Raw genomic sequence first — 12385 nt, 5'->3', positions numbered from 1 at the left:
TGTATATTCATTAAGATTAATAAACTGAAAATTAAAATATAAAACGTGGCTTTAATAATTAAAAAATCTCAGCAACAATTGAACATCGTTCAACTTTTTTTTGGTTGGTTCATGTCTATTTTGTTAATGTAACTTTTATCATGATAAATGTTTAGATAAATGTCAGAGCTAGGAAGAAAATAATGAGGATGGGAAAGTGAGTATCATCATGAACTAAACATCGAGTTAATGACATTTGGTACAGGAAGTCATTCTGTAGCAAAAAACTAATAATTGTGTGATTATTTTTCATTGACAACTAATGTTGGAAGAAAATAAAACTACCTCAAAATGAAATTAAAATAAATATCATTTTGGAGGTCACATGATTTGAAAACGGAAATTGTCACTTAATGTGACATTTGAGCTGAAGAAATGTTCTTCCCCCCGCCACCTCCACGTGTAGTCCTGTCAATAATTTAAAATTTAGTATAAGTTGAACTAAATAACAAATGGATGTTCCTCCATTGTTTTCTTGAAAACAAAAATTAAGAAAATTAACATGAAAATGATATCGCTCTGCAAGGAATAATTTCACAGATAATAAGTGTTTATATTGAATTAAAATGTCACCATAGCAGTAGGAGTGATTTCCCCTGACAGGGAATGAAGACTGAGGAGATAGGCCGAACTCAGGCAAGTGGAAGATGTTTATTCATGCTGCAATCAGTTAATGCAGGGATCATCCCGCGAGGCCAATCTAGGAAGGGAGGTCCATGACACACTGTAACGTGCACAGTAAAAAACAGTATTTTTACACACCTTCTGTATTACAATGTCCACATGTAATGTGGTTACAGTCCTTCCCTCATGATACAGACACCCGATCCTGTAGAACACCTAATCTTGGATGAACATCACTATGGATAGCCCGAGCTTCTTATTGCTTCATGGTGTTTTACAGGTGCTATAATCTCCAGGCCATGGGATCTCTGTGCATTTTATTTCCTCACATTACAAAATTAATTGCTGCAGTCCTTTGGGCCTCTCACTCTGCCTTATTCACGATTCTCAAGAATATGTAATTAGAAACTTTTTAAATGTTCCGAGATACTTTAAAATAGTAACTATTTCTGACAATCAAACCCTGTCTGTTTCCCTGACAGCCGCTGTGGAAGTTAGCTGGGCTCTATCCTGCAGTTGGTGTTTATTCATTCACTGGGACAATCATTCTTTCATTAATGAAAGTCAGGGTTGGTTATTTTTCTGTGTGCCTGCATTCTCTTATCACTATCTGGAATATGACTGTCTGGAATGGCATGCTTATGGACTTGGAGTAGGATTGTACAAAATGTTCTTTTTTAAACTTAAGACTGAAACAGACTGTTCGTCTTATTTATCTCCCCTCCACCATTTTGTGTTTTAATTCCAAGGCAGGCTGCTCGGGGCTTCCCTACAGCAGCAAATCAATAAGGATTTCAGCATTAAAATAAAAATCAACATTCGCAACTATTAGGAAACAGTACCATGCAATATGCTTACGTCACTGCGACTTAATTCCACACTTAAAGCCGACTATACTGATTTGATCAATGATTACATATTAGATATAAGTAACAATTAGTGTTAAAACTAGTCACTGTAAACTTAAAATGATTAGAAATGTCATATTACAATCCGCAACATGTAGAATTGGAGTCTAAAACAATCAGACGTATCTTCATTTGTAAGGCTGAATATGAATCCAATGCTTTCTGTGAACATTCAAATGAGAAGATATCAGATATTTCCAGTCAGTGTTGGATGAGGAATCATTGCTTGGTTTGTGGTTGTGTTGACCTGGAATAAAAGATAATCTTTTCTTTGTAAAATTGGCACTACGAAATAATGATTTAAATTGAAATGTGAATCTCACGATATTTGCTACAAAACCTAAATTAAATTACTGTGTAATTGTTGGACTAACAATGAATTGGTAATCTATTTTAGAACACTGACACATTAAGTGATTCAATATTTCCAAACGGGTTTGCTGTGATGTGATACTAAGCACATATGCTCTTAATTAAAAATTAAAATCATGGCAATTGAAAGAAAGATAAATACACATACCATGCGCTTATTGTAAATTCATGCAAAATTCAACTGCGGAATATGTTTAAAGCAGTTTTTCCTGAAATGAAAAGATAACTAGAATGATTAGCAGCAGGATGTAATCGCAAAAAAAAATCATTCAATGTGACTATTCAGCTGCAGGCAGCTCCCCTTCCTTACACATATGTATAACTTCCAACAATTCAAAATTTACTCTGATAAAGAAAAGAACATACGCATGTAAATTCTTTTTTCTTATTGACAAAAAAGTCACAAATTTGAAATTTTTTAGCTTTAAAATATTTAACTATTACTGTGATCAGAAATACAATAAATCTTCGTGTTGAAGAAAAATCTAATCAAATCAAATCAAAATACACATCGATATTCACAATAATTGGGAGAGTGAACACAACAATATCTTTCCATCAGTTAATGTACTGAGCCATAATTCCACTGTTATATCCCTTACTGGATTGATCAATTATTAGATATTAATAATAACTAAATTATTAATATGCTATAATTAAACTGAATATTAATGAGAAATCTCATTAATGTTTGAACGAGCAATGTGTCAACATAAAGAGTAATTATTAGTGAAATGTCTAAGATATCTCTTCATCGATGAGGCTGAGATTACTTTGATTGTTGAAACGAGTAGCATTCAGATATTTATAATGAGCATTAGCTGCAAATCAATGCTTTTTGGTGTAGACCTGAAAGATTTTGTTATTGTAGTATAGGCAGTAAGAAATTATGATGTGCATCTCACCTTGCTGAATATTTTCAAGTTTTCTAACAGGTTTCTGGTCCAATCTTCAGTTTAACAAGGGTAATGTTGGGTCAGAACATCAATAACTGCAAACATTTTAAACACATCTCCATCAAAGTTGCTAATCTGAAAATTCAGAACAAATATCAAAAAATTACCTCTGTAAATTTAATTGACTATATTTTTAGATTATAGTCAAGTTCATTATCTACTTATTTCCTTCGTATTTCTGACACCAGTGGCTAAACATTGATTAGATTAAATGTCATATGAGATAGACATTAGCTTTCTCTCAAAGATCTGTGCAGCACAGGAATGGGCCATTTGGCCCATAACGTTGTGCTGAACATAATGTAAAAGAAACTCATCCCTTCTGCTTACGCTTGGTCCATATCCTTCCAAATTATCGAAATGAACATTAAAGAGCCTTAATGTATCTGCTTCCACCACCAACCCTGGAAGTTCATTCCAGACACCAATCACTCCCTGTGTACAAAACAAATTGCCCCTAACATGCCCCTTGAACTTTCCCTCCTAACCTTAAACACATGTCACATAGTTTTTGACGCTTCAACTCTGGGAAAAACTTTCTGACCGTCAACCCTATCTACGTATCTCATGATTGTACAGACTTCTATCAAATCTTCCCCCAGTCTCCACCACTTCACAAAAAAGCAATCTGAAATTTTCTCGCCTCTCCAAATCCAGGCAGCATCCTGGTAAACGCCCTCTGTACCCTCTCCAAAGCCTCCATACCCTTCCTGGAACATGGCAAACAAAAGTGAATACAATACTTTAAGTATGCCTTAACCAAAATGTTAAAATGTTACAACATGACTTCGTGACTCTTGTAACCAGTTCCCTTACCAATAATGGCAAGCATGCCATTTGCCTTCCTAACCACCTAATTACTTGCATGGTCACTTTCAGGGAGCCATGGTCTTGAACGCCAAGATCCCTTTGAATAATAAAGCTGTTAGGGTCCTGCCATTAACTATCTACTTTTTTTAACATTTGAGTTTCCAAAGTGAAACACCTCACACTTGTCTGGATTAAGTTTCACCTTTAATTACTCTGCCCATATCTGCAATTTATCTTTTTCCTGCTGCATTATTTGACAACACTCAACATTGTCCCCATCTGCACTGAACGTTATATCATCTGCAAACTTATTAACTCACCCAATTAGATTTTAATCTATGTCACTTCTATATAATTGCATCACAAACAGAAGGGTTCCAGTACAGATCCCTGTGGAAAAAAGACAGAAAATGAGGGAAATGCAGAATTCTTGAGGAAATGAGGTTTTTTCAATGACAGAATAATTCTGATGAATAATCTTCTAAAGTGCGATTTTTAAAAAAAAATAAACCCAATATTTTAATTCTGAGTTTATTGATCTTAACGAATATCCAGTACAAACTGCTTTGAAAATATTGTATCATTTTAAGTGTCGCGTTCTCACATTAAATATTATTTAATTGTCATTTCAATTATCACACCATCATGAGATTTACATTTTCGTTCAATCCATTATTATTAGAGCCAGTATCATAATGAAATATTGACATTCTTTTCAGGTCAACACACCTGCAATCAACCAAAGTTCTCTCACCCAACACTCATTTTAACTCTCTCATTCTCTTTCATTTGAATTCTCGTATTAATGGAAGGATCATTAATCAGTCTTATCAATTTAGGAATTGCTAACTATTTTTCACATAAATATTTCATTTTTTTTTCCAACATATTGCACAATTACATCGCAATAAGAGTTTTCTCATCATTCTTAAATTTGTTATCAGCCATTTTAAAACTAATTATTACCAAAATCTAACCGGTAATCATTGTTGAAATCCAAAATCTCTAGCTGTATATGTGGAACTATGTCTCAGTACATCAACTGATACAAACAATATTGCACTCTACAATCTCTTAATCTTAGCAAAAATAATTTTAAGTGTGGAATCTTAGCTGGATTAAATTGGTTGTAAGAAAAAATGCAGTCTGAATAAAGGTCACTGGGCCCAACTCTCTCCACAGATGCTGCCAGACCTGCTGAGTTATTTTCCAGCAATTACTGAGTTTGTTTGTGATTTCCAGCATCCACACATTTGTTTACATTCTTGTATTGATTGTATTTCACTTCAATTCTAACATTGCTACATTTCTAATAATTACAATAAGAGCTAAGTATTTTTCATGTTTAGCATTATTTAAATTTCACGTGTTCCTTGTGTAAATAAACCAGAATTAACAAATGTTTGTTCTATGCTTTTACAATAAATCTTGAATTCTTAGAAATCACATTTTTTTGAAAATGAGGGAAGTTGTTTTTCGCTGAGTAGTCACATTGAATGACTAATGCTTTATTTCCAATTCATGTGCATTAAAAAGCAGGTTAATTTTAATTTATGCAGATGAATAACTGCTTCAAACAAATTGACTTACTTGATTATCATGAGATTTGTGCTTATGTAAGAACATTGTTGCTTCGTTCCATCATTATTAGAAATTACTAATTCTTTTTATCGGTCCATTACACACTGGAACTGTCTAATACAATCCTAGTCCAATTATAACAATAAATATCTGAGCAGTTTTACTTGTGAATAAACACAGTAAGTATGTGATTATAGTCCTGCCCTTCCTGCATGGGAATATTATGGAGGGCTCTGGTTATGTGTACTAGTAGACCAGGAGCCATGGGTTCAATTCCCACCTTCAACAGAGATGTGTCAAAACACCTCAGAGTTGATTAGAAAATATCTAAGTGTCGACTGAATTGCTTTTCAACCAACACTGTCTCAACTTGTAACTGTTGTTCATTATAGTGATCACAACATCTTGAATTTATTTGCTTCACATCACTGATTAAAGACTGAATGTTATTACGCTGCTTCTAAATACCTCTCAACTTTTAATAACTTTGCAGTCTTAAAGATTCTACAGTGTAAATAATATTTAAGGTAAGGGGGAAAGATTTAAAAGGGGTCTGAGGGGCAACTTTTCCACACAGTGTGTTTCACATATTGGGATGAGCTGTGAGAGGAAGGGCAGTGGCTGGTACAATTACAACATCTAAAAGACTTTTGGACAGTTTATTGGATAGAAAACGTCCAAAGGGGTATGGGACAAACACAGTGAAATGGGACTGGTTTAGTTTAGGAAACCTGGCCGGAATGCCAAGTTAGGCTGAATGGCCTGTTTCCGTGCTGTATCAATCTAGCATTCTACAACTCAAACTTCACTGTGATTGGTAAAGGAAAGAACAAACGGGTGTTAATTCTATTTTGTATCCATAAAAAAGTGACATGATTTTTAAATAATTTTGCTCTTATTGTGATTAGAAATACAATGAATGTGAGCATTGAAGTGAAATATAATTTAATCAATTCAACTGTGTTTCCATGGTTAAAATAAAAATTGAACATTCACAATCATTGTGAGTTTGTACATTGCAATATCTTCACATTACTTCATGTACTGAGCCATAATTACACATTTATACCCCCTACTGAACTGAACATTAATTAGATATTAGCAACACTTAGATTTTCGAAAATCTATCAGTACACTTGTAAGAAGGAGAAATTTAATTTTGCTACATGACTGTGCAATGTGCGGATATGAACAGGAATTATTTGCATAATCTCGTGACTATTTAATGTTAATAAATAATTTACTTCTCAGGTACTGAAGCAGTCCAAGACCAAGTACAACAAGATCTGGACAATATCCAGGCTTGGGCTTACAGGTGGCAAGTAACACACATGCCACACAAATGCAGGCTATCACATATAAGACATAACCTAACCACCATCCCTTGACACTCGATGGTGTTACCATGACTGATCACCCACTATCAACATTATCCTGTGGATAATCATTGATCAGGAACTGAATTGGTCTCACCACATAAACACAGTGGCTACAAGAGTAATTTAACTCCTGGCTCCTGAAATCCTGTCCAAACGCTACCAGGCACAAGTCAGGAGTGTGATGGAATACTCCCCACTTGCCTGGATGAGTGCAGCCCTAACAACACTCAAGAAACTTGATACCATCCGGAATAAAGCAGCCCGCTTGATTGGCACTGCTGCTGCTGAGCATCAGTGATGGTGAGGGTGGATGATTGTGGATGTCCTAGCTACAATCTCTGCCTCTTCTTATTAACAAAGATAAAAGAATCTTACATTGCTCAACGTTCTCATCAAAACCGAGTACAGTATTCACCCCAGCCCTCTTTTATACCAACCAGCAGCATTTCCACCACCAATAGCAGCTTCTCTTAAAATATTTTGTCAGTAACTTGTAATTAACTGGTTACTATAATTACAACTGAAAATGTGTTGCTGGAAAAGCACAGGTCAGGCAGCATCAAAGGAGCAGGTGAATCGACGCTTCGGGCATAAGCCCTTCTTCAGGAAGGTCCTGAAGAAGCAGTGAATCACATTTTGAAATGATCTTTCTGAACATAATATAGATCAGGTTAAAACTGAAGTAGGTGTCTTACACAACTTGCTGCAAGAACACAGACAGTAGAATCTGAGGTGATCATGAGGATGTGGAGGTGAATGTGGGAGACAAGCTGCGACTGTATTGGAGTAGTCACTGTGAGAGGGAACAAATGCTGGATGCAGGGTTTCAGCAGCTGATGGACTGACACTCAGGTGAGCCATCGGAAACTGAGCAAGTGACCACCATCTAATAGGACAGAGAAACTGATCCATCAGCCTGAAACTGACTGACCACGTGGCTGTCAGTGACTCCAACACAAGGGAATGGAAACATTGCTCAGAGCCTGTTTCTGTAACATTCAACACAACCAGGAAATGGAAAGTGAATAATGAGCTGAAAACAAGGCCACTGCTCTGTTAGAGTCAAAACCATTCAATGTTCAGTTATTGAACATTATTGACTCTCAGACTATTCTAACCTGCAGAATCACAGTAAAAGGGGAAAGTAAACAACATTCTTGGCAAAGACAGAATGAACCAACTGCTTGTATAAAAAACAGCTCAGAACAAAGGGGCTGAATCCTCCACAAACTGACAAACACAGGTACCATCAGATTTATAGATAGAGATTGGAATTCGTGAGAAAAACCCTTCCCTGCTGATGGTGTGTGGTAGACACCATTCTCAGTGAAAACTGCCACTTATTTCCTTTGAAAGGAATCTCTATTTTCCCTCAGAAAAAGCAGGCGTGTCGCGCACTTACAGACTGACTTACAGACAAAGGAAACCTAATCTGAGACTCGCAGGTTAATTAAGCTATTAGTGACAGTCCATTGCACGCAACAAGAGCTTAGACCACAACAGATTCTAGTGAAACCAACAATGCAATGAAAAAGGTGAATTCAAAATTTATAATCATACAGATTCTCTCAATCAAATAATCCCAGTCAACTTCCAAACATTTTAAAACTATTAATACCAATGTATACATATTTATTTCCTTTCCTAATTTCCTCCAAAAATATATCTGACTATTCTCTTCAAAATATATTTTAAATGGTCAATTCATAATCACAATTCATTTCCAATTATTCTTAGTGCAAAACAACCTGCAAACTAAAATAGTTTTCACGTCAATAAAGACACTGGAAAGTTTGTTATGTAGTTTTCCCATATTTCCAAATATTGTTTTGGTTCATTATTGCAGTGAAGCTAAAATTAAAGTCTATTTATTTTCTCTGATATCCTTCCATTACTTTATTCCCTAATAAGAATGCTTATGGTGTAATGGGTGACAAGCATTAAAATAAAATTGAATTTTCAATGCAAGTACTGGAACAAATACCACATATTATTCAGTTCATTCATTGTCGTTGATTATCAGGTTTATTTTCACGGTATGATCACATTAAATTCACTTAAATAATCACAGTACAATTCTCACCTCTATAGATATGTCGAGTGAATGTCAAACTATTCTTATTTTAAGTTAAACCAAATTTACATTTTGCTCTGTTTTATTCCAGGAATGACAGGATATGTTACATTATTATGGGAAACAGGAACAAGTGAAGGTGTTGGCTCTCAGACGTGAGGCCTTAAAGCCAAAGGGCCAGGTGGTAGTTACAGTGGGGGGGAGGTACCCAGTGCCCCGCTGTCCTCAGAAGGCAGTGAGGATGGTGACACTGACTGGAATGGGTTAGATGGTGACGTGCCCATGTATGGACAGAGGGACGGCAATGGGTGCGATCACCCACCACACTGTAATGCCCAGAAGGCCAGGTCCATGGCACCACTGGGCATCAACGGTCAACTTGGACAGACAGTAGGGAGCAACAAAGGGAACTGACAGAAACCAAACATGAACAGTTCACCTGCTGAATGACAGATGCTGGTGTGTTAACACCCAGCCTGATAGAGAAATGGTAGTAATGGACCTTATTGGGAGAATATGGATGAATTAGTTGAGGTACAGTCTCACTGATGATGGTGTTAGGCCAAAATCTCTGAGGCCAAGATACCCTGACGTGTACAGCAGAACCTGTCTCTGCAAAGTGAGGGTGAGGGTGTGAGCCGACCCCCCCCCCCACCCCCCCAGTGCACAGCCGATGAGTGCCTCCAGGCATTTACAGATACTACAGGGATACACTGGGGAGGGGACAGACTGAATGGGCTAAAATAACCTTGATGACCCAGGGACCCAAGGGTATTATCGAGGATCATACAGAGAGGAAGCCTGAGGTGTGTAAGGACCATGGGGGATTACCAAACCCCAACCTGTGATGATGAAATCGGTTTGATGTATTTAAAAGATGACATGGGACTCTATTTAATTGTAATTATAAACATGGGACTCCCAGTGGGAGATCATTCTAACCACATTCTGAATTGGGACATGAGAGCTGAGAAAAACTCAGAAACACAGGGAGGGTAGTATTGTATAGGGAAGGTACTGCAGTACAGGGAGGGTAACCAGACTCACAATGTTACAAGGGAAGCAGGAAAGGGCACATAGACAAGGAACGTAGGCAAAGAGAGGGAGATAGATCTTCACATTGTGTGTGTACCTGTGCTCACGTAGGCACATGACGCTGTGTTTGGGAACCAGCAGAACAAATATTAATAAAAGGAGCATCTATATCAGTTACCGACATGGATTTGCCCCTCACCCCTCAATTACTAAAATGAGGACAGTTGGAGAGGGAATCAAGGAAGCTGGATGAAATAAATCTGTCCCAATGCAGATCATGGACACGGCAAAATATATTCAGATATGGGAGTGGGACACTGAGGAAGGGACCATTCTGGGAGTTCCCATTTTAGAACAGTTCAGAGCAACTATTGATGTAGAGGCACAAACTCTAATATGGGAACAATCTGGCCAGGCCCAGGACAGGAAGCAAAGGAGAGGCGACATCTCCAGAGTAGTTACCTTGCAGGGAGACTGGAACAGTCAGGGAATCTGTGGAGTTATAGCTAGGACCCAAACAGCAGGGCGGGTAACTCAAACAGGAATGCGGGTTAATATCTGTAGATCCTGTAAAGATCGAGGGCCCTCTCACTCCCCACACAAACCGGATCCCATTAAAGCTGGGGCTGAGGAGGCAATAATTGTGACAGTAACAAATTGAGAGAAGCAGGGAATAGTCAGACCAACAGTATCCCAGACTAACTCACAGAAGCCAAACGGCTCATCCCACCTCACTATTGATTACACCTCCCTCAGTAAATCTGCCACTAAAGAGTATCCTACAGTAGTGAACCACACCACTTTATTTAATGGATTAAAATTGCAACAATATACAGTCTCAGCCTTTGATATTGTGAATGGGTTCCTGTAGACCTAGAACGGTCAGGAAAAGCTAGTATTTACTGTCTGAGGAAAGCAATAGACCTGGATCCAGTTACCTCAGGGACCTCATAATATTCCAGTATATCCCACCGATACATGGCTGATGGAGTGCTTCGATTTAATCTTACCAACACCTCATTACCTCAGTTGGAGAGAAAGAACACATCCGGATATTACACAGAGTATTGGGTCAGGTCAGGCAGGCCAGGCTTAAAATTAACCCACAGAGAGTGGGAAGGTAGGGAGAGATGTACCTGGGACATCACATCAGGAAGATCAAATCAGGAAGGGAGGGGGACAATCCCAGTGGAACGAAAGACCATGATTTCAAAACTATTCACCCACACACCAAGAAGGGGATAAGGCAAACTTTAGGATTGTTTAATTATTGGAGGACTTTTGTGGAGAATTACCCAGAAATGGCAGAACCATCACGAGCCCTGACAGAAGCGCGGACATTAGCCAGGGGTCAGGCAGTCAGCATATACACAGACAGACAGCATGCCTTTGGTATAGTTCATGACAAAATGATAGCCTGGGCTCGGTGAGGGTACATCACCCTGTCTGTGGGCACGTAGAGCATGAAGGACAGGTCAGAGAGTTAGTGGAAGCAGCTAACTTTCCCAGTGAAGCAGCAATAATGAAGATTAGAGCTCACAGGGAAGTAGAAACCCCACACCAATGGGGCAGTGAGTTTGTGGGTAAGGCAGGTGAATAGACAATAGACAATAGGTGCAGGAGTAGGCCCTTCTGCCCTTCGAAACAGCACCACCATTCATTATGATGATGGCTGATCATCCTCAATCAGTATCCTGCTCCTGCCTTATCTCCATAACCCTTGATTCCACTATCCTTAATAACTCAATCCAATTCTTTCTTGAAAGCATCCAGAGACTTCGCCTCCACAGCCTTCTGGGGCAGAGCATTCCATACACCCACCATTATCTGGGTGAAGACGTTTCTCCCCAACTCTGTTCTAAGTGGCCTACACCTTATTTTTAAACTGTGTCCTCTGGTTCAGGACTCACCCATCAGCGGAAACATGCTTCCTGCCTCCAGAGTGTCCAATCCTTTTATAATCTTAGATGTGAAATACTGACTGAAACAGGGCAGACATTTGAGGAGATGGCAATGGTCGTAGCTACAGAAGTGAGAGAGGAAGGTTTAAAGATATTCCCAGAAACAGTCCTACAACAGGAGAAACAGGAATGGGAAAAGGGTGGGGCAGTAATAGGACACAACAGAGTCTGGATGATCCAGCAGTGCCACTACACTGTATAAGACAAACATTATTAAAAACATATCATGGGCTGGCCCATATTGGGGAGGATAAAATGCAATATCAGATGATCCACTACAATCCTTGCCTGGAACAGGGAGAAATACAGCAAGGTTTTGTCGAAAGTGTGTAGTCTGTTCAAAGTGTGAGCCAGGGAAAGCAATAAAATGGAGGCAGCAGCAGGGACCCAGGGGCCCATAGGAACAATTACAAATGGATTTTACACACACACATCCCAATCCCAGGGAAGGAAATCCTGCTGGGTTTCAATAAATAGGTTTACTCAGTGGGTGGAAGCATTCTCCTGCAGATTCTGAACAAGGGACAAATCTTACAGGGAACATAGCTAAAGAGCAATGTGCCCTGTTTGGTACTGAACAGAAATCCCAACCCCCATACCACCCCCAGAGCTCTGGGACAGTAGAAGGAATGACGCAGACACTGAA

At 38.5% G+C, this 12385-nt stretch overlaps 1 long non-coding RNA gene across 1 annotated transcript in view; it reads right to left on the bottom strand.

Annotated features, from left to right (window-relative positions):
- Positions 1-258: 258 nt before the first annotated feature.
- The window catches only part of LOC140456907 (uncharacterized), a 28046-nt gene continuing 15919 nt past the window's right edge, over positions 259-12385 (bottom strand). The window contains exons 2-3 of the long non-coding RNA XR_011953185.1: positions 2849-2974; positions 259-1818 (exon numbers count right to left, since the gene is read on the bottom strand). This is a non-coding gene — a long non-coding RNA (uncharacterized lncRNA). The remainder of the gene's footprint in view (positions 1819-2848; positions 2975-12385) is intronic.

This window comes from Chiloscyllium punctatum, chromosome 31 (assembly GCF_047496795.1).
Source record: "Chiloscyllium punctatum isolate Juve2018m chromosome 31, sChiPun1.3, whole genome shotgun sequence".
In the NCBI taxonomy this organism is placed as follows: Eukaryota; Metazoa; Chordata; class Chondrichthyes; order Orectolobiformes; family Hemiscylliidae; genus Chiloscyllium; species Chiloscyllium punctatum.
This window is presented reverse-complemented; position numbering and strand designations above follow the sequence as displayed.